The sequence below is a fragment of the Tursiops truncatus genome, chromosome 21 (genome assembly GCF_011762595.2).
Source record: "Tursiops truncatus isolate mTurTru1 chromosome 21, mTurTru1.mat.Y, whole genome shotgun sequence".
In the NCBI taxonomy this organism is placed as follows: domain Eukaryota; kingdom Metazoa; phylum Chordata; class Mammalia; order Artiodactyla; family Delphinidae; genus Tursiops; species Tursiops truncatus.
Window position 1 is genome coordinate 33,576,927 of NC_047054.1, and position 23,432 is coordinate 33,600,358.

General features: G+C 44.0%; 1 protein-coding gene across 4 annotated transcripts in view; it reads left to right on the forward strand.

Annotated features, from left to right (window-relative positions):
* Positions 1 to 23,432, forward strand: part of CSGALNACT1 (chondroitin sulfate N-acetylgalactosaminyltransferase 1) — a 322,625-nt gene that overhangs the window by 6,957 nt on the left and 292,236 nt on the right. The window contains exons 2-3 of one of the 4 annotated variants that reach the window (XM_073798689.1): positions 2,483 to 2,516; positions 2,896 to 3,060. The exons of the other annotated variants lie outside the window; for them this stretch is intronic. The gene's annotated coding sequence lies outside the window, so the exon portion shown is untranslated. The remainder of the gene's footprint in view (positions 1 to 2,482; positions 2,517 to 2,895; positions 3,061 to 23,432) is intronic. 4 annotated transcript variants of the gene reach the window in all.

Below are 23,432 nucleotides of genomic sequence, written 5' to 3' on the forward strand. Positions count from 1 at the left end.
GGAGAGATAAAGATACTTAAGCTCCAAGATAGAATTCTTCCAAATGTTCCTTTCTGGTTCTCCCTTGCGTGGCTGGGACAGACCTGGCAGCGGGGTTGGGTGATACGTGAGCTGGTGCCAGTGTAGCGTTCCTGTCACACTGGCTTGTTACCCAGGAGGCCCAGAGGAGGATGGATTCCAGGAAGCAAGGGCAGCTTGGAGCCCAGGATAGGTGCCTATGGGTCCCAGGGATGGGGATGAGAGTCTTCTGGGGGAGTAGCCAGGAACTCGGGTCCCATGGAAATTGGAACAGGCCAGAAAAGAAGTTAGAGGCGGGCTGAGTGGGAAGGGTTTGGGATGTGGGTGGAGGGCGAGGCAAGAACGTGAGCAGCTTGTCCTTGGGGACACGAGGGGGTCAGGCGGCTCAGATGTGCCGCCGGCGGGCGGTGCTGAGGTGTGGGGAGAGGCCTGCAGCCCTCCTGCACTGCCTACCCCACTGCTGAAGGGCTTGTTACAGACTTCCAGCTCCCTGGCCTCCCACTGCAGGGTTTTTGCAGAAGCACTGCAGCCTCTCCCAGCAAACAGCTAAGTCAAAATTACTAGTTGTTGCCAGTTTTCACTCTAGATCTTCAAAGGGTAGCCGGTATCATGGGAAAATAAGCCTTTACTTATTCCAGTTGGAGACTCGGTTAAACACACCCAGATCTGTTCCTGGTGAGGCCGGGAGCCCGGTCCACAGGGCGCTGTTGAGAGTCCTGCTGGCCTTTCTGGAGCGTGGGCTGTGTTGTGCGATCAGGGGTGTTTTCAGGGAGATGGTCCTAGTGGTTTTATGATAATGGGCCACCTTGTTTGGTGTCCGGGGTAGATGCCGTGTGTGGAAGGGATGGAGCGCGGGCTTCACAAGATCATTATGGTCTGGGACTGGCTGCCTCAGCCAGGGAGCAGGAGGCCCTGACTCATTTATTCTGCGCTGGCTTATGGGCATAAACCAGCCCTTCTGTGAATAAGCAAACAGAACCTGCCCAGGTGCAAGAGAAGCTTGATTCAGGGTTTAAAAAAAATGCAAGAAATTTAAAAAATGTATTGAATTGGGGAACACTTTGTTTAAAGTAAGCTACTGTAATTTTCAAAAGCCCATTTTATAGAATTAATAGCGTGTATTAAAATGAAATGAACAAGCAGACTTTAAAAAAGCGACAGAAGGATAGCTTTGTGGGAAGGAGAGTAATCCTTGAAATGGATTCCAGGTTGGTTCCTTTGGTTCCTGGGGAGCTGAGTGGAATGAATGTTTGCTGATTGCTCTAATAAGTGAGACAGTCTGGTCACCTCCGGGACAGGCCTGGGCAGTGGAGCCAGTTCACCCAGGTCCACCCTTTCTTAACTGTGATCCTGGACAAGTTACTGAATTCTTTAGGTCTCAGTTTTCTCATCTGTAAATTGGGGATAATAGTGCCCATCGTATTGGGCAGTTTGCTGATTGATTTAGAGAATGTATGTGAACGGCTTAGCATGAGAATGTATGTGAACGGCTTAGCTTGGACACTTGGTAGCATCAGCTGTTGTGATTACATAGACGCACGGGAAGGAAGGTGGAAGGAAACATAGGCGCACGGGAAGGAAGGTGGAAGGGAAACATAGGCGCATGGGAAGGAAGGTGGAAGGGAAACAGGCGCATGGGAAGGAAGGTGGAAGGGAAACATAGGCGCATGGGAAGGAAGGTGGAAGGGAAACATAGGCGCGTGGGAAGGAAGGTGGAAGGAAACATAGGCGCACGGGAAGGAAGGTGGAAGGAAACATAGGCGCACGGGAAGGAAGGTGGAAGGGAAGGCGTGGATCAGGAGCATCTGCATTCGCCCTGGGCCTGGACGCTTCTCATTCTACTCTTGCATAGTGTTTAATGTCTTAAGTTCTAGATGATTATAATCAGATACGTCTTGAACACCTGCTGTGTATATGTCCCTATGATAAGGTGTCTGGGTGTAGACTCTGATCCCAGAAAACTGCCCTTGGTATCCTCACGTAGCTCATGGTCTTAGGCTGAGGGGGCAAGACCGTGACGGGGTCTTGCCGTTAAAGAAGGAATTCTTAGTGTCCCTCGGCTATTTCAGTGAGCTTCCCAAAGGATACTTGCCGTCCTTGGCTTATTTCCCATCTACTCTACATACAGATGGATAGAAAATAAGTACTTCTTGGGTCTCAACATAAATAACTCAAAATACCCAGGGTACCTTTGGATGTCTTATTTGCGTAGAAATAAGATTTATTTAAGTACGTTTGTACTTAATACATAATGGGAACCCAGAGGAGGAGACTTGTGTTTTGGGGGATATTTCTTTGGGTGTGGCTCTGACCTGCAAGCTCTTATACCTAAAGCACGTTCTTGGGTGGGGAGGGTCCTTTTGTCTTTTCACTGAACTCATGGCCCATAGATTTCTGGGCCACAATAACGACAGAGCTGTGTGTAAAGAGGGTTTTGTTTGTTTGGTTTGTATCTCTCCTCCAGATGGTGTACACATGTTGCTGCAGAAGGAGACTAGGTTGGTGGAGAAAGGATTCCGGAGCTGACTCACTCTGTGGCCATGGGCAAGTTCTTAATCCCTAAAGTAGGAATCTAATCATTGAGACTCAAGGGCCATTTGAATGCAAAGCAATGAAATTTATGGACTGTGGATGGCTTCATGAGTCCAAACAGTGGCTGAAGCAAAAATCTGAGCATAAAGCTAGTTACTCTGTTGGGTCAAGTGACCGTTTCAACATCTTGGGTCTTGGGTTGTCTCAAAAACGGATTTTCTTTGTAGACAGGATATTTTTCACTTAAGTAATTAAAAATCCTCAGAGTGTTTTCCATGGAAATCCGTGGGCATACAGGAGAATTTATCCAGCTTCACTGGAATTACCTTTTTCTCTTCCTTCAAGAGTGACTCTGGACCAGTGCCTGGGCCGTTATTAGTGTGGAGTGCAGAGGCCGTGAGAACCCGCCCTTTATGAAGAGCGGCTGTCTCATGTTCTGATGGAAACGAGGCCGGAGACAGGAGGAGATGCAGGAACTAGACCCATCTGGTTGCCTGAAAGCACGGGGAGGTGACTATTTGGGTTGTGGGGACAGCCCTTCTGGGGGTGAAGGCACGTGGGAGGCATCAGTTTTTTTTTTTTTTCTTACATCTTTATTGGAGTATAATTGCTTTACAATGGTGTGTTAGTTTCTGCTTTATAACAAAGTGAATCAGTTATACATATACATATGTTCTCATTACTGTTCCCTCTTGCATCTCCCTCCCTCCCACCCTCCCTATCCCACCCCTCTAGGTGGTCACAAAGCACCGAGCTGACCTCCCTGTGCTATGCGGCTGCTTCCCACTAGCTATCTGTTTTACGTTTGGTAGTGTATATATGTCCATGCCACTCTCTCACTTTGTCACAGCTTACCCTTCCCCCTCTCCATATCCTCAAGTCCATTCTCTAGTAGGTCTGTGTCTTTATTCCTGTCTTATCCCTATGTTCTTCATGATTTTTTTTTTCTTAAATTCCATATATATATGTGTTAGCATATGGTATTTGTCTTTCTGTATCTGACTTACTTCACTCTGTATGACAAACTCTCGGTCCATCCACCTCATTACAAATAGCTCAATTTTGTTTCTTTTTATGGCTGAGTAATATTCCATTGTATATATGTGCCACATCTTCTTTATCCATTCATCCGATGATGGACACTTAGGTTGTTTCCATCTCCTGGCTATTGTAAATAGAGCTGCAATGAACGTTTTGGTACATGACTCTTTTTGAATTATGGTTTTCTCAGGGTATATGCCCAATAGTGGGATTGCTGGGTCATATGGTATTTCTATTTGTAGTTTTTTAAGGAACCTCCATACTGTTCTCCATAGTAGCTGTACCAATTCACATACCCACCAGCAGTGCAAGAGTGTTCCCTTTTCTCCACACCCTCTCCGGCATTTATTGTTTCTAGATTTTTTGATGATGGCCATTCTGACTGGTGTGAGATGATACCTCATTGTAGTTTTGATTTGCATTTCTCTAATGATTAATGATGTTGAGCATCCTTTCATGTGTTTGTTGGCAGTCTGTATATGTTCTTTGGAGAAATGTTTATTTAGGTCTTCTGCCCAGTTTTGGATTGGGTTGTTTGTTTTTTTGTTATTAAGCTACATGAGCTGCTTGTAAATCTTGGAGATTAATCCTTTGTCAGTTGTTTCATTTGCAAATATTTTCTCCCATTCTGAGGGTTGTCTTTTGGTCTTGTTTATGGTTTCCTTTGCTGTGCAAAAGCTTTGAAGTTTCATTAGGTCCCATTTTTTAATTTTTGTTTTTATTTCCATTTCTCTAGGAGGGGGTCAAAAAGGATCTTGCTGTGATTTATGTCATAGGTTGTTCTGTCTATGTTTTCCTCTAAGAGTTTGATAGTTTCTGGCCTCACATTTAGGTTTTTAATCCATTTTGAGCTTATTTTTTTGTATGGTGTTACGGAGTGATCTAATCGCATACTTTTATATGTACCTGTCCAGTTTTCCTAGCACCATTTATTGAAGAGACTGTCCTTTCTCCACTGTACATTCCTGCCTCCTTTATCAAAGATAAGGTGACTATATGTGCGTGGGTTTATCTCTGGGCTTTCTATCCTGTTCCACTGAGCTATATTTCTGTTTTTGTGCCAGTACCATACTGTCTTGATTACTGTAGCTTTGTAGTATAGTCTGAAGTCAGGGAGCCTGATTCCTCCAGCTCTGTTTTTCGTTCTCAAGATTGCTTTGGCTATTCGGGGTCTTTTGTGTTTCCATACAAATTGTGAAGTTTTTTGTTCTAGTTCTGTGAAAAATGCCAGTGGTAGTTTGATAGAGATTGCATTGAATCTGTAGATTGCTTTGGGTAGTATAATCATTTTCACAATGTTGATTCTTCCAATCCAAGAACATGGTATATCTCTCCATTTATTTGTATCATTAATTTCTTTCATCAGTGTCTTATAATTTTCTGCATAGAGGTCTTTTGTCTCCTTAGGTAGGTTTATTCCTAGATATTTTATTCTTTTTGTTGCAGTGGTAAATGGGAGTGTTTTCTTGATTTCTCATTCAGATTTTTCATCATTAGTGTATAGGAATGCCGGAGATTTCTGTGCATTAATTTTGTATCCTGCTACTTTACCAAATTTATTGATTAGCTCTAGTGGTTTTCTGGTGGCATCTTTAGGACTCTCTATGTATAGTATCATGTCATTTGCAAACACAGCTTTACTTCTTTTCTGATTTGGATTCCTTTTATTTCCTTTTCTTCTCTGATTGCTGTGGCTAAAACTTCCAAAACTATGTTGAATAAGAGTGGTGAGAATGGGCAACCTTGTCTTATTCCTGATCTTAGTGGAAATGCTTTCAGTTTTTCACCATTGGGGATGATGTTGGCTGTGGGTTTGTCATATATGGCCTTTATTATGTTGAGGAAAGTTCCCTCTATGCCTACTTTCTGCAGGGTTTTTATCATAAATGGGTGTTGAATTGTGTCAAAAGCTTTCTCTGCATCTATTGAGATGACCATATGGTTTTTCTCCTTCAATTAGTTAATATGGTGTATCACATTGATTGATTTGCGTATATTGAAGAATCCTTGCATTCCTGGAATAAACCCCACTTGATCATGGTGTATGATCCTTTTCATGTGCTGTTGGATTCTGTTTGCTAGTATTTTGTTGCGGATTTTTGCATCTATGTTCATCAGTGATATTGGCCTGCACTTTTCTTTCTTTGTGACATCCTTGTCTGGTTTTGGTATCAGGGTGATGGTGGCCTTGCAGAATGAGTTTGGGAGTGTTCCTCCCTCTGCTATATTTTGGAAGAGTTTGAGAAGGATAGGTGTTAGCTCTTCTCTAAATGTTTGATAGAATTTGCCTGTGAAGCCGTCTGGTCCTGGGTTTTTGTTTGTTGGAAGATTTTAAATCACAGTTTCAATTTCAGTGCTTGCGATTGGTCTGTTCATATTTTCTATTTCTTCCTGGTTCAGTCTTGGCAGGTTGTGCCTTTCTAAGAATTTGTCCATTTCTTCCAGGTTGTCCATTTTATTGGCATAGAGTTGCTTGTAGTAATCTCTCATGATCTTTTGTATCTCTGCAGTGTGCGTTGTTACTTCTCCTTTTTCATTTCTAATTCTATTGATTTGAGTCTTCTCCCTTTTTTTCTTGATGAGTCTGGCTAATGGTTTATCAATTTTGTTTATCTTCTCAAAGAACCAACTTTTAGTTTTATTGATCTTTGCTATCGTTTCCTTCATTTCTTTTTCATTTATTTCTGATCTGATCTTTTTTTTTTTAATTAATTAATTAATTTATTTTTGGCTGTGTTGGGTCTTCGTTTACTGTGCGAGAGCTTTCCGTAGTTGCGGCGAGCGGGGTCCACTCTTCATCGCGGTGCGCGGGCCTCTCACTGTCACGGCCTCCTTTGTGGCGGAGCACAGGATCCAGACGCGCAGGCTCAGTAGTTGTGGCTCACGGGCCCAGCTGCTCCGCGGCATGTGGGATCCTCCCAGATTCGGGCTCGAACCCGTATCCCCTGCATTGGCAGGCAGATTCTCAACCACTAGCGCCACCAGGGAAGCCCTCTGATCTGATCTTTATGACTTCTTTCCTTCTGCTAACTTTGGGGTTTTTTTTGGTTCTTCTTTCTCTAATTGCTTTAGGTGCAAGGTTAAGTTGTTTATTCAAGATGTTTCCTGTTTCTTAAGGTAGGATTGTATTGCTATAAACTTCCCGCTTAGAATTGCTTTTGCTGCATCCTATAGGTTTTGGGTGGTCGTGTCTCCATTGTCACTTGTTTCTAGGTGTTTTTTGATTTCCTCTTTGATTTCTTCAGCGATCACTTCGTTATTAAGTAGTGTATTGTTTAGCCTCCATGTGTTTGTATTTTTTACAGAACTTTTCCTGTAATTAATATCTAGTCTCGTAGCGTTGTGGTCAGAAAAGACACTTGATAAAATTTCAATTTTCTTAAATTTACCAAGGCTTGATTTGTGACCCAAGATATGATCTATCCTGGAGAATGTTCCATGAGCACTAGAGAAAAATGTGTATTCTGTTGTTTTTGGATGGAATGTCCTATAAATATCAATTAAGTCCATCTTGTTTAATGTATCATTTAAAGTTTGTGTTTACTTATTTATTTTCATTTTGTATGATCTGTCCATTGGTGAAAGTGGGGTGTTAAAGTCCCCTACTATGAATGTATTACTATCAATTTCCCCTTTTATGGCTGTTAGTATTTGCCTTATGTATTGAGGGTCTCCTATGTTGGGTGCATACATATTTACAATTGTTATATCTCCTTCTTGGATCAATCCCTTGATCATTGTGTAGTGTCCTTCTTTGTCTCTTCTAATAGTCTTTATTTTAAAGTCTATTTTGTCTGATATGAGAATTGCTACTCCAGCTTTCTTTTGGTTTCCATTTGCATGGAATATCTTTTTCCATCCCCTTACTTTCAGTCTGTATGTGTCTCTAGGTCTGAAGTGGGTCTCTTGTAGACAGCATATATATGGGTGTTGTTTTTGTATCCATTCAGCCAGTCTGTGTCTTTTGGTGGAGCATTTAATCCATTTACATTTAAGGTAATTATCGATATGTATGTTCCTATTCCCATTTTCTTAATTGTTTTGGGTTTGTTATTGTAGGTCTTTTCCTTCTCTTGTATTTCTTGCCTAGAGAAGATCCTTTAGCATTTGTTGTAAAGCTGGTTTGGTGGTGCTGAACTCTCTCAGCTTTTGCTTGTCTGTAAAGGTTTTAATTTCTCCATCAAATCTGAATGAGATCCTTGCTGGGTAGTGTAATCTTGGTTGTAGGTTTTTCTCCTTCATCACTTTAAATTTGTCCTGCCAGTCCCTTCTGGCTTGCAGAGTTTCTGCTGAGAGATCAGCTGTTAACCTTATGGGGAATCCCTTGTGTGTTATTTTTCCCTTGCTGCTTTTAATGTTTTCTTTGTATTTAATTTTTGACAGTTTGATTAATATGTGTCTTGGCGTGTTTCTCCTTGGATTTATCCTGTATGGGACTCTCTGTGCTTCCTGGACTTGATTAACTATTTCCTTTCCCATATTAGGGAAGTTTTCAACTGTAATCTCTTCAAATATTTTCTCAGTCCCTTTCTTTTTCTCTTCTTCTGGAACCCCTATAATTCGAATGTTGGTACGTTTAATGTTGTCCCAGAGGTCTCTGAGACTGTCCTCAGTTCCTTTCATTCATTTTTCTTTATTCTGCTCTGCAGTAGTTATTTCCACTATTTTATCTTCCAGGTCACTTATCCGTTCTTCTGCCTCAGTTATTCTGCTATTGATCCCATCTAGAGTATTTTTAATTTCATTTATTGTGTTGTTCATTGTTGCTTGTTTCATCTTTAGTTCTTCTAGGTCCTTGTTAAATGTTTCTTGCATTTTCTCTATTCTATTTCCAAGATTTTGGATCATCTTTACTATCATTATTCTGAATTCTTTTTCAGGTAGACTGCCTATTTCCTCTTCATTTGTTAGGTCTGGTGGGTTTTTATCTTGCTCCTTCATCTGCTGTGTGTTTTTCTATCTTCTCATTTTGCTTATCTTACTGTGTTTGGCGTCTCCTTTTTGCAGGCTGCAGGTTCGTAGTTCCCGTTGTTTTTGGTGTCTGTCCCCAGTGGCTAAGGTTGGTTCAGTGGGTTGTGTAGGCTTCCTGGTGGAGGGGACTAGTGCCTGTGTTCTGGTGGATGAGGCTGGATCTTGTCTTTCCGGTGGGCAGGTCCACGTCTGGTGGTGTGTTTTGGGGTGTCTGTGGCCTTATTATGATTTTAGGCAGCCTCTCTGCTAATGGGTGGGGTTGTGTTCCTGTATTACTAGTTGTTTGGCATAGGGTGTCCAGCACTGTAGCTTGCTGGTCGTTGAGTGAAGCTGGGTGCTGATTTTGAAATGGAGATATCTGGGAGATTTTCGCCGTTTGATATTATGTGGAGCTGGGAGGTCTCTTGTGGACCAGTGTCCTGAAGTTGGCCCTCCCACCTCAGAGGCACAGCTGTAACTCCTGGCTGCAGCACCAAGAGCCTTTCATCCACACGGTTCAGAATAGAAGGGAGAAAAAGTAAAAAGAAAAGAAAGAAAGAAAGAGAAAGAAAGAAAGGAAGGAAGGAAGGAAGGAAGGAGGGGAAAGAAAGAGGATAAAATAAAATAAGATAAAAGAAAATAAAGTTATTAAAATAAAAATAATTATTAAGAAAAAAATTTTTTATAAAGGAAAAAAAAGACGGACGGATAGAACACTGGGATAAATGGTGAAAGCAAAGCTATATAGACAAAATCTCACACAGAAGCATACACATACACACTCACAGAAAGAGGAAAAGAGGAAAAATAATAAATCTTGTTCTCAAAGTCCACCTCCTCAATTTGGGATGATTCGTTGTCTATTCAGGTATTCCACAGATGCAGGGTACATCAAGTTGGTTGTGGAGCTTTAATCCGCTGCTTCTGAGGCTGCTGGGAGAGATATCCCTTTCTCTTCTTTGTTCTCACAGCTCCCGGGGTTCAGCTTTGGATTTGGGCCCGCCTCTGCATGTAGGTCCCAGAGAGCGTCTATTCTTCGCTCAGACAGGACGGGGTTAAAGGAGCCGCTGATTCGGGGGCTCTGGCTCACTCAGGCCGGGGGGAGGGAGGGGCATGGAGTGCGGGGCGAGCGTGCGGCGGCAGAGGCTGTCAAGACGTTGCACCAGCCTGAGGCGTGCCGTGCGTTCTCCCGGGCAATTTGGCCCTGGATCCCGGGACCCTGGCAGTGGCGGGCTGCACAGGCTCCCCGGGAAGGGGGTGTGGAGAGTGACCTGTGCTCGCACACAGGCTTCTTGGTGGCGGCAGCAGCAGCCTTAGCGTCTCATGCCCATCTCTGGGTTCCGCGCTGTTAGCCGTGGTTTGCGCGCGTCTCTGGAGCTCCTTTAAGCAGCGGTCTTAATCCCCTCTCCTCGGGCACCAGGAAACAAAGAGGGAAGAAAATGTCTCCTGCCTCTTCGGCAGGTCCAGACTTTTCCCCGGACTCCCTGCCGGCTAGCCGTGGTGCACTAATCCCCTGCAGGCTGTGTTCACGCCGACAACCCCAGTCCTCTCCCTGCGCTCCAACTCTCGGGCTGGTGAGTGCCGGTCGGCATCGATCATATGTGCGGGAATCTCTCCGCTTTGCCTTCCTCATCCCTGTGGCTGCGCTCTCCTCCGCGGCTCCGAAGCTTTCCCCCTCCGCCACCCGCAGTCTCCGCCCACGAAGGGGCTTCTAGTGTGTGGAAACCTTTCCTCCTTCACGGCTCCCTCCCACTGGTGCAGGTCCCGTCCCTATTCTTTTGTCTTTGTTTATTCTTTTTTCTTTTGCCCTACCCAGGTACGTGGGGAGTTTCTTGCTTTTTGGCAGGTCTGAGGTCTTCTGCCAGCGTTCAGTAGTTGTTCTGTAGGAGTTGTTCCACGTGTAGATGTATTTCTGGTGTATCTGTGGGGAGGCAGGTAATCTCCGCGTCTTACTCTTCCGCCATCTTCCCCCACACCAGGCACCAGCTTTTTAAAACTCTCTTCCCTGGTCTCCGTAAATGACTGTTTAATTATCTTGGGGGCAAATGTCATACCAGGGTGAAGCGGACAGGCATTACTGCAGCTCTTAGTCACTTAGGATTGAGAGTCAGAGAATGAATGGAGAAGCTTTGACGAAAGCTAGCCACGTTCATCTATTTTATCTATATGAACTAAAAATCTTTGAAATGGCAAAGTCGTGCATCTGAAGGGGACACTTGGATTCTGGAGGATTTGTAGAGTTCATTTAATGGTCTTGTCAGTGACTTGTTGGAGTTAGAAGTCACGGGAGGACCACTGCTTAGCAACAGAAATAATGTTATTTCTGAGATCAGTTGGACCAACATAAGTATTTTGTAGAAATAATAGCACCATTGAGACCGTTTGCAAGCAGCGAGGTGCAGTGTGTAGACACGGTAGGTTCTTTGTAAATACGCATGAAACGAACAGAGGCACCATTTGGACTATCTCTGTATTTTTCAGATGAACAGAAAGAGGCCCAGAGAAGTGAAGTGCCTTATCTAAGATGGCCCAGCTACTGAGGGGAACGCATTGTCAGGAATGGAGCCCAGGTCTCTTGTTTCCATCCCACTGCTCTTGATGGGCCATGCAGCATCCTTGGGTACCACCGCCGGCTGGCAGGTAGTTTTAGGTGCCCCGACAATGATGCCACCTACACAATTGCCTGCTCTCAGGTTTTTCAGAGTCTGGTTATGGAGCTCCTGCCGTGTGCCCAGCACTGTTCTTGGTGCTAGAGATACACAGGTGAAAAGACAGGGGTTTCTGACCTCAGGGAGCTCTCAGTAGAGTGAAATACAAAGAAGGGACTAAGCCATGGCTTAGTGACATGTGGAACATCTTCCTTGGAGATGTAAGCTCTCAGTGCCTACTTCAGGGGGAATGAGATTAGTTTTAATTTCCTGTTGATTTTACAGCATCAGAAATGGAAACGATGACCATAAACTTCATGAATCAACTTAACTCCAAATGATCCCAGTCTCATCTGGATTAAAATTTGAAACTCTTTTTTCTCTGCACTTCAAATCCATGATCTTTCTGGAAACACTTGCTAAGAATAGTTCTGGAGGAGTTTGTTTATGGACACAAGTCAAAAATTAAATTGTTTATGTCAAAGAGAAGTAAGATGTCGATATGGGTATCACTGCAGCTAAGTCAGGGATTGAATTATTGGCTTTTTAATTAAGTTGAGGCCCATCTTTTTCCCTGGGAGTGCAGAAGTGGCAGAAGCTTAGGAAGAAATCTATTAGGTCCTAAGCAGTATCCAAAGCACTTTATTTGTGGAATTGTTTTTAAACCCGTATAAAAATACTGGAAGGACTGAGGTTCAGGTAGATGGAATGCCTTGGCAGGGGCAGATGGCATGGCAGGGAGTTCCAGCATTAGCACAAAGTCTGTTTGCCACTGCAGCTCCTGTGCCCAAGCGTGGCGCCTCCACGGGTACCAAGCGTGATGTGGCAGTGGCCTTGCAGTTGCTTTTGTGTCGTTCTTGAACAGGACTGCAGACCTGGAGCATGGGGTCCACAGCTCACACCATTGTTGGATGCACTGCAAGCAGCGAGGTGCAGTGTGTAGACACGGTAGGTTCTTTGTAAATACGCATGAAATGAACAGAGGCAGCAACTGAATAGTCAACAGTGTTGGTGAGAGACTGTGTTCATGAACAGGGCATGTTACCTTCCAGGGTCCCTGCAGTTGAGTGTAAAGCTGACCTTGGAGAAACCAAACTACCCACCCCAAAAGAAAAGTCTCTTTTAGTGTGATTTGCTGTTCATAAGTGTGCCTGTTTTCAACTCTCTTCCCCACATACTGTTTTCTTACTTGGTGTTTTCTTCCAAGCTACCTGTAAGCAAATTATGCATTCATAATCTTATGGCAGGCTGGCTGGATCTAACAGAGTCAGGAAGGCTTCCAACACATTAAGTGTTCTTGAAGGTTATAAAAAGGAGGACTAATTATCACACTGACGTGATTATAAGAGAGATGCTGGAGGTCTCTCTTTTTTTTTTTTAAAGAATGAGGCTTGGCCCCATCTCATATCTTACATAATTTTTAAAAAAATTAATTTTGTTTATTTATTTTTGGCTGCGTTGTGTCTTTGTTGCTGTGCGCGGGCTTTCTCTAGTTGCAGTGAGCAGGGTCTACTCTTCGTTGTGGTGCGCGGGCTTCTCATTGCGGTGGCTTCTCTTGTTGCGGAGCACAGGCTCTAGGCGTGTGGGCTTCAGTAGTTGTGGCACACAGGGTCAGTAGTTGTGGCTCGCGGGCTCTAGAGTGCAGGCTCAGTAGTTGTGGCACACGGGCTTAAGTTGCTCTGCAGCATGTGGGATCTTCCCGGCCTAGAGCTCGAACCCGTGTTCCCTGCATTGGCAGGTGGATTCTCAGCCACTGCTCCACCAGGGAAGCCCTGATGCTGGAGATCTTGACTCACTGGGATTTTGACAGCAGCCAGAGTAGTTAAGATGCTTTGAGAAACAGCAGAAGTGATCTATTTCCACCAAGTGATTTTCTTAAATCTGTGACATGGGCGTACCTATCGGCTCCTGAGCGAGAGGACGGACTAAATAATGCATGGAGTCACTGGGGTTGGAGTGGTGATGTGTCGCTGGTGCTCACAGTGGGAGCCTGTGAGATTTTACGTTTAGTGATGATGCCTCTCCCGTAGCCATCTGTCTCTCTCTTTAATAAGCAATGTTCCTTATCAGGAGATTTGTTTACATCGATTCCACCATTATACTTGTTAAATATTAAAGCGTTTATTCCCCCTTGTATGAAGTCTAATTAGGCAAGGCGCTCAGCGCAAGCCTGCATTATCAGAGTAATAGTCTGCTCATTACCTGTGACATACCTCAGCTTCCTGGATCATGTGTGGTTTGTTTTTCCTCCTATCAGAGTGCCTGTGTACCTAATGTAGTGCAGGAAGGTGTGGTGAAGGGTTCAGCACTGTCGGGCCATTAAGGAGGGGCCTGCTACAAAGATTATGAAACCTTTTAACAATGAGTGGAGCGATGTATTATCTAGAGTTGGCATTTTTCATGAATCAGTCTTCTGAACAGATGTTTCTGATGAAACTAATTTGACTAAATTAAAGAATCTTAAAATAGCTTTAAAGGCTAAAAATACAAGTTACAATGTTGTTTGGAAGAAGAGAAAACCCATCAGTAAGTAGTTGCATTTTATACATGCTGCTGATGAAAAGAATACTTTTAGATGTGGAACCAGTATTACCTGAAAGTCCATGGGGTGGTCCATTACTTACTTTTTCAACTTATTTCTTCTGTGCAGTCTAATGCAAAAATTAATTTGCATCATGGATTTCCTAGCAAGCATTTTATTAGTATAAGGCTAAAAGTAAGGCTATGAATCAGGCTAGTATCTTTGATAAGTTATCTACATCATTTTGAGACAATCATTGTAATGAACGTTGTCTTTTTTGGAAGTGTTCATGGTACTTCCTCATTATTTACATTCCTAAACAGTTCTGCAGTGTGCTGTGAGCATGTACACACACACACACACACAGGAACATGCATGTGCACACGTGTAATCTGGGGCTGATGGGCATGAACCAGATAAGGATTAGGCCCAGTTTATTGCTTATTATTCTCAGGGAGAAAAGCTTTTAAGCCGTGTTTCATGTAATGGATGGCTATCAGGGCGAATCGGTTTTTCCCTCTCATGGTCCCAGCAGCTCATGTTAGGGTTTTGAAAGCGCCTTCATCCCTTCACAACTGCAAACAGCAGTAGCATCACTGGCCCTTTATGCACTATGGAAAGAAAGCAGCCTGTATCTCCTTAAAATGAGAGTTTATTTTGGGTTGTTTTTGAATGTAGTCAAATCAAAATGAGATTTAGCTCTGAGTTAAAATATGGATGTAAAGATCAGAGGATGGAAGGGAACTCACAGGTCATCTGGTCTAATGCTTCTGCTTCTCGAGTGGGGAAGCTGAGGCAGGGAGGCACGTGGCTCCTCAAGGTGTTAGCAGGGGTTCTGCTCTACGTACGGCACTTGTCTGCAGGCCTGATGGTGACCCTCGGGCCAGGTCCCACCTTCCGGCCCTTCACAGGTACAGTGTACCTGGGCCTGGATCAGTTTGAAAGTTTTTTTTAATTTAATTTTTATTTTATACTGGAGTCTAGTTGATTTACAATGTTGTGTTAGTTTCAGGTGTACAGCAAAGTGATTCAGATATACATGTACATATATCCACTCTTTTCCAGATACTTTTCTCACATAGGTTATTACAGGATATTGAGCAGAGCTCCCTGTGTGACACAGTAGGTCCTTGTTGTTAATCTGTTTTATATATAGTAGTGTGTATATGTTAATCCCAAACTCCTAATTTATCCCTCCCCCCACCTTTCCCCTTTGGTAACCATAAGTTTGTTTTCGAAGTGTGTGAGTCTGTTTCTATTTTGTAAAGAAGCAAAAGCTAAGAGAATTCAGCACCACCAAACCCGCTTTACAACAAATGCTAAAGGAACTTCTCTAGATGGAAAAGAAAAGACCATGACTAGAAATAAGAAAATTATGAATGGGAAAGCTCACCAGTAAAGGCAAACCTACAGTAAAGGTAGGAAATCATCCACACACAAATATGATATCAAAACCAGAAATTGTGAGAAGAGGAGAGCAGAAATGCAGGATATTGGAAATGCATTTGAAACTTAGAGATCAACAAGTTAAAATCTTGTTGATCAAAATCAACAAATCTTGTGTAAATATAGACTGCTATGTCAAAAGCTCATGGGAACCACAAACCAAAAATCTACAGTAGATACACACACAAAAAAGGAAAAGCAATCCAAACACAAGATAGTCACTGAATCACAAGAGGAAGGGAAGAAAAAAGACCTGCAAAAACAAATCCAAAACAGCTAACAAAATGGCAGTAAGAACATACCTATCAATAATTACCTTAAATATAAATGGATTAAATGCTCAAACCAAAAGACATAGACTGGCTGAATGGATACAAAAAATAAGACCCATATATATGCGGCCTACAACAGACCCACATCAGATCCAGGGACACATACAGACAAAGTGAGAGGATGGAAAAAGGTATTCCATGCAAATGGAAATCGGAAGAAACCTGGAGTAGCAATACTCCTGTCAGATAAAATAGACTTTAAAATAAAGACTAAGAGACAGAGGACACCATGTAATGATCAAGGGATCAATCCAAGTAGAAAGGTTTTGAAGGAAAGCTTGCTACCTTACAGCCAACTCAAGGCAGAATGGGTATAGTCTGAACCTGTCCGGGGTTGGAGAACTTACATTTTGTATCTGCTCATTGGCATATTCCTAGAAATGGAGAACTGAGAACCAGTGTGTGCCTCTGAGTATCTCTGAGTTCAGCAGGGTGTCAGTAGGGAGGCCGCTGTCTGCTGTCCTGGGATGATGATCCAAGGGAGGGGCGCCTGCTGCTTGGCTGACCTCAGCTGTGAAGGCCCAGAGTCTGGCCTTTTCCAGCCTGCGGTGGCATCGTCAGGCCCTGAGTAAGTCATCCAACCAACACACCCCAGGGCACAGGGGTTAGGGGTTAGTTCACCTTGACAAATAACTGGCTTGGTGCTTGGTAAGAACCGTGGTGGTTAAGCACGTGAGGTCTGAGGCCTAACATGTTTGGGTTGCACTAGCTGCCGTGTATGGAATTTAGGCAAGTTACCTTACTACTTGAGCCTCAGGCGTTTTGTCTGTAAAATGGGAATAGTAGCAAACATTTATATTGTACTCACTATGTGACAGCTGCTGTCTCAGTGCTTCAGGACCACTGACTCATGTACTCTTCACAGCAACCCTATGAGGTAGGTACTACCATCATTCCCACTTTACAGATGAGAAGACTGAGGCCCAAAGAGGTTCAGCGAATTGCTCCAGGTTACACAGCTGTTAAGGGTTGGAGCCGGGGTTTGAATCTTGGCAGCCTGTTGCTCTTTCTCTCTCTCCTCTGCTTCCTCTCCGTGGGATTAAGATGATTGTGAGATCAAGTGAGATCAGCACTCGAGCAGTATCAGCTGTCCTCGCTGATTGTAGCGAAGCTGACAGTGCCTCAATAACAGCAACAGGAATATCCACGTGATCAGCGCCTTCTTTACCCGTCACCCAGCTCCTAGAAACCAGATCATAATCAGAACGTCGCTTTGGCAATTACAGAAGTCACGCAGAGAGAATTCGGAAGGCTTAACCAAATGTCCCTCTGTGCGGACAGTGTGGGCACAGCATAGGAGAGCCGACCAGGGCTGGGGGGCCGCGGGGCTGAGCCGATGGCTGAGATTCCTTTCCAGCTCGCAGGACCTGGTGACTTTCTCCGCTGCAGGTGGCTCTGGGGTTCCAGACAGCGGCTCTGAACTATTTCCCCTCATCTGTCATCTGGACGGTTGAGTGGATCAGATCCACCCAGGGCGCTGTCACTGACCTCCGCCTCAGGGGTCAAGGGTGACACTCACACCTTCGAGGAAGTCTGCCACCGCTGACCAGCATCCTCCACTTTGTGTTGAGTTCACAGCCTCGTCGTCAGGTGCAGGCTTCTTTCCAGATTGTTTTGCTATGGAGTTTAGAGATTATGCTGTGTCTGTTCTTTGTTTCCTTTTAAATTCATAAGTCATGATAAGTGTATGTATATGTAACGCGTGTGTGCCTTTTGACTTAAAATAGCAAAGCGAGTAACGATCCAGTAAGCATCTAGAACATTCCCTCTGAAGCCCCTCCCATGTACTTCCGGGTCTTATTTCCTTCCTTCCTCCTGCCCCACCCGAGGGGTAACTGCTCCTCCAGATAACGTGTTAATCATCTCCTCGCTTTATTAGAGTTTTACCACCAGTGTGCATCCCCACATAATTTATGGTTTTTGTGACAGGCTGTTGAATTGGAAAACTTGACTAAAGCGTCCAGATGCACTAGATAGCAGTTACAAAAATGAGGTGTGAGCACGACCAAGACGGGCATTTTCAGAGGCAGCATCGGAACACGAGGCTCACAGCTCTTGAAATCCTCCTTGCTGTGAGGGTAGAAGAAGCACCCATCTATCTGGAGAATCTTCTGCTGTGAATCTGCACCAGCCCCTTCTCCCCGGAGGAAATGGGGGTGGAGGTCCTGCCCACGCACCCTGAGCCCTGTGTCCCCTCAGCTGGGTGCGTGGTGGGCTGGCTCTGACTCTGACTCTGGTGAGACGTTTGGGGGTGTGGAGAGTGAAGAGTACCTGGGACAGGCCTCCCCCCCCACTGCCGTGTTTGTTGGGGCCATTGTAGGGGGACTCTCCCTGGACCAGGTGTGGCCCCTGTAGGGAGGGAGAGCCAGCCTGGAACTTGACCCCTGCCCAAGGACACAGCCAGTGGAGAGCTTGTGGAGTGAGTTTCAGGGTCTGGGTGCATTACCCACACCACAGGGGTCAGAGGGGGGCCCCTGGAGAATCCACAAAAACACCCATGAGAGTCAGAGTCAGGCCTGAGTATGGGCTGGTCCGGAGAGTACAAAGCTGTCTGTGCTGGTGAGGAGGAAGTTTGCCTGCATGTAAGAGAAACAACAGTGGTAACACACAGTAGAAGTTGATTTCTCTCTTACGTAGGATCAGTTGGGAAGTAGGCAGTTCAGGGATGGGATGGGGGCGCCTCCTAGTTCACTGCCCCACGGCCCAGGCCCATGACTGTGGTCCTCGTGCTTCTGCTCAGAGGGGCTGCTGCAGCTCCAACCATCATGTTACGGTTCAGGCAGACAGAGGCAGGATCTGCTCCCTCCCTTTTAAGGATACTTTCAAGATACATCACCCAACATTTCTGCTTATATGCCATTAGCCAGAGTCGAGTCACAGGGTCAGGCCCAGCTCCAAGAAAGCCTTGGAAATATAAACTTGTTGCTGGGTAGCCATGGGCCCAGCTTAAAGCTGGGTTTGTTTTTGTCAAGAGGAAGGGACTAGTGGATATTGGGAGGCAGCCAGCAGCCTGTGCCACTTCTTTTTCATGGCACTAGCAGTCAGGTGGCCTTTCTCCACGTTCCAACACTGGAGGGGAGGGTAGCCGCAGCCAGCAAGGGGGGAGGGGGAGGGGAGGAAATGCAGAAGCCAATGTCTCTTACTCTTTTTGGCCTTACTTAAAGGGTTGATAATATACTGACCTGACATTTTATTTTCGGAGTCACAGTTGTGTTTCGTGACTTAAAGTAACTTCAGGACTTTCTGTTACCTACAAGTGGCCAGAGAATTATGGGACCTACCAGAGTTTCCCTTGGGTAGCAGGGGGAAAACATACTTCTTGAATATTATATTTATTTCAACTCGGTAATGTCTTTGTTATATAAAACCGCCATGCCATTTTCACACCTAAAATATTAATAATCATCCTTTAAAAATCACCTGATACCCAGGCCATATTTAAGTTTTCCTCATTTTGTAATTACCTGTGGTGATGGATGTTAACCAGACCTGGTGTGGCGATCGTTTTGCAGTTTGTACAGATATTGTATCATTACATTGTACATCTGAAACTAATTATATTATGTTAGTTATACCTCAATTAAAAAAATACATACTCTAACCTAGTAAGTCTGCTTATAATTATTCATCCTATGGCGATCAGACTAGTATCCAAAGGTGTGTAAAAGCATGTTCATCAAAACCTTATTTATAGGGCTTCCCTGGTGGCGCAGTGGTTGAGAGTCCGCCTGCCGATGCAGGGGACACGGGTTCATGCCCCGGTCTGGGAAGATCCCACATGCCGTGGAGCCGCTGCGCCCGTGGGTCATGGCCGCTGAGCCTGCGCGTCCGGAGCCTGTGCTCCGCAGTGGGAGAGGCCACAACATTGAGAGGCCCGCATACCGCAAAAACAAACAAACAAAAACAAAAAGCTTATTTATAGAGAAAAGATCCTAAATATCACTCAGTGGGAAATGGGTTAAGATATTATGGTACCTCCATACAGAGGAATTATTATTAGCCATTAGAAAGAATGATTAATGATGTGCAAAGATGATTAAACTATATTGATGAGTGAAGAAAAAGGTTTCCTTGATTATCTCAAGGAGTATCTTTTTCTTTGTTTGCATCTCATTTCCAAAAGGTCAGCGCGTGTGAGGTGTGTTTCAGGTGTATTTTAGCCCTCGATGTTCCCCTATCAGCAGAAAGACCTAGACCTCTCAGCACACAGAGTGCCTGGCGCATTGCCTCCGTAACCCTGTTTTAGGAATTTGGAGGAGGTTAGCCATAATCCGCATTCATGTGTCACACGGCTGCTGACTTCTAAATCAGAAAGCTTGAGACAGTGGAGTTTGACTTGGGGCTTATCCTGAACAGAGAACTGATTTATTCTTACTAACGGAAAGTGAAGGTCTTCAAAGTGGGAAATAAAGGAATCTATTTTATGCTTAAATAGAATTTCACATTGACCATTGATCGAGTGTGGGCCTTGGATGTGATGTTGTAATGGTAACATACCACAAGGAGCTTATTCCAAATTGACTAGCGTGCTTTATAAGATTGTATATTTAGAATATATGGATATGATTGTATTTTTATTTAACCTGAATTTACTGGATACCTTCCACATGAACCACTGCTGTGTCAGACAAAAGACATAGAAAACAATGGGTTTTCTTAGGTCACTATTGCCTCTTCTCCCCTCTTCTTTCCACATGTTTTACTCTTTATCAATATATGTTATTAATCTTCAGATATCCTCTTTCAGTGCTATACCATTCCCCAACATGTCAGTCTAAACGGCTGGTTAAGGAGTATCATCGTTTAAAACTACGGGTTCTCCAGTTTTTAGGTATTTATATTTTATCCTTTTCATACTTACAAATGAATTTGAGATATCCACGTGTCATACTTTTAAAAAAGAACAAATAAAGAACAACAATAAACTCAGTATCATCAAAGTTACAAAACAGATAAATTAGAAATTACTTACATTCTTAAAAAAAGAAAAAAAAAAACACCACCAAACTTTCCTTCATCCATGCAGTGATACAAGGTAATACAGATAGCAGTTCATATAGCGAGGTAGTGTATTTGGAAATGACACAACGTTTAAAGATTCACATATATAACTTTTTGGCAACTTGACTTCTTGCCAAAAGTAAGGTGTCTGTGAATACTTCTGACTTTTGGTGTATATTGTAAACTCTTGAACCTTGATGTTATTATTTATTCATTTAACACATGTTCATAGAGCCCCTGCTATATGCCCTGCATTAAGCTGGTGCCAGGGAAAAGTCACGTGAAGACACAGCTGGCTTTTATTCTAATTTCAGGGTTGGGGAAATTCAGTATCTAAGTGAAAGGTCAGCTACTGGAGAGTCATTTTGTGTTCATGTTCTGGTTTTCAAGAGATGGGCCTGGAGTGCGGCAACTAATATGATACCTGTTCTATGGCAGCTGATAAATAGAGTTAACCACAGTGAATACTTATGGATCTTAAATTGGTGTATTTTGTTGTAGAAATACTGTTAAAAACTCTAACTTTTGTATTTTAGGAAATTAAAAATAGTGTTTCTGAGTGCAGATTTTATATGTTAATATCTGTCAAACACAGTAGGAGGAATACAGTTAGCCCTTGTTAATATCTGTCAAACACAGTAGGAGGAATACAGTTAGCCCTTGTTAGTTTATTTAAAAACATGCTTTTTTTTTTTTTTTTTTTTTTTGCGGTACGCGGACCTGTCACTGTTGGGGCCTCTCCCATTGCGGAGCACAGTCTCCGGACACGCAGGCTCAGCGGCCTCCGCGGCATGTGGGATCCTCCCGGACCGGGGCACGAACCCGTGTCCCCTGCATCGGCAGGCGGACTCTCAACCACTGCGCCACCAGAGAAGCCCAAAAAACATGCCATTTTTTAACACACTAGTTTCTAGAAAACAAGGAAGATCTGATTAAAGCTAGATTGATCCGAATTGCAGCATTTGGCTTACATTACTTAATTCTCTTAACTTGGAAGATTTAGAATTGATTGTAAGAAAGGTTTGGCGAATGACACTTTTTTGGAAATGTTTTTGTTTTCTGCATGCTATCAATGCATTATGGAGATAAAAACTCTGATAAATTTAATCAGATTTCACTCCGATGAAATGGCAAATACAGAGTTGCAGCGTGGCCTGACAACTAGGTTATTATTTGATTCAACATTTTAATTTATTTTCTAAATGATTAACCATGACAACAGTTTAAAAGAAGTTCTTAACGTAAAATTATGGAGGATGCTGACAAGTAAATATCTGCTCTTTGTTGATCAGGAATTAAAGCCTAAGCAAGAGCTTTTATTTTTCTTTTTTTTATTGTGGTAAAATACACATAACATAAAACTTACCATCTTGGCCATTTAAAAATGGTTACTTAGGGGCTTCCCTGGTGGCGCAGTGGTTGAGAGTCCGCCTGCCGATGCAGGGGACACGGGTTCGTGCCCCAGTCCGGGAGGATCCCACATGCCACGGAGCGGCTGGGCCCGTGAGCCATGGCCGCTGAGCCTGCGTGTCCGGAGCCTGTGCTCCGAAATGGCAGAGGCCACAACAGTGAGAGGCCCGCGTACCGCAAAAAAAAAAAAAAAAAAAAGGTTACTTAAAAGTGTACAGCTAAGTGACATTAAGTATATTCACATTGTTGTGCAGCCATCGGCACCATTCATCTCTGGAACTCTTTTAGGAGGCGATTGTTATTACTGTTATTTTGAAGTGCCACGTTCTCGCTAGCCTGATGGAATTTCATTATGGACAGGTGGCATCGCAGGTTCTCAGGTCTTTAAGTCTTAAGGTGGTGTGTCACAAAACACCATCTTTAGAGGACTCATGAGGGCCTTTCTTTAAGGGAGCCCTTCCATTTCCCCATACTCCCTAATCCCAGTGGGGATCCCAGCCAAGGTTAGTTCTGCTCCCGAGTCCAAGCTTGTACTGCTCACTGCAGGACAGCCAGTAAATCGAGAGACGAGGTGTTGGGACAGGGAATAGTAACTGTATTTGGAAAGCCAGCAGACGGAGGAGACGGTGGACTAGTGTCAGGAAGAAACAACTTACCCAAGTTGGAATTCAGGCTTCTTTTATACTGAAAGGGGAGGAGCATGGTTAGTTGTAAACTTCTTGGAGCTGGAATCCTTTGTTCTTGCAGCTTGTCCATGTAGGTCAGGTCAGGATGTTCCCTTAAACCTCCAACAAGGCAAAGGTTATTCTCTGTTTTGCAACTTTTTATCCTTATGTGAGTGGAAAAGTGTTATACCTTTAAAGGTCAGAGCCTTGAGAACGGGCTTCCTGTATATTTCAGGCAATAGGCAACATTCTTGTAGCAAAAGCAACAAAATACAGAGTTAAAGTAAAGACACAGATCCAATATGGAGTCAGATTTGTTCTTCCCTATTACAATTCCCTGCCGCTTCCTCAAGTTCTCCCACTCCTCTTCCCCGGGGTATCTGCTCAAAGACCCCACAAGCTTTAGACCGTGTCCTGCTGGCTGAAGGATGCAGGAGGCCAGGTCACGGTCATCCCAGGCGTGGTGCAGCCTGAGAGCAGCCTTTCGGGGTTAGTGAGGAAGTTCTGGCCAGTGGCAGTTGGAGTCTGGTTTGCAAGATGATCAGAAAATGGAAAACACGAGAATCATTTGTTACTGGCAAGCACCAGCAACTTGAAGGACACACTGCCCTAGGAGTACAGTCAGAGGATGGCCCGAGATGGGCTGCTGCTCCCACTTGGTAGTTACTTGCTGGGCCTGGAGGTACAGCTGCCGGGTGACCACACCTGTGTCTGTGTCTCCACACAGACCACCTTATCACGTTACTTATTTGCTCACTCCCCGCCCCCTTTTTTTGGATAAAGTCCATTCAGAATAGCAGTCACTTAAACATTGTCATTCTCAGTATGGACGTAATACACATTTACCAATGCAGAACATTTTTAGTCA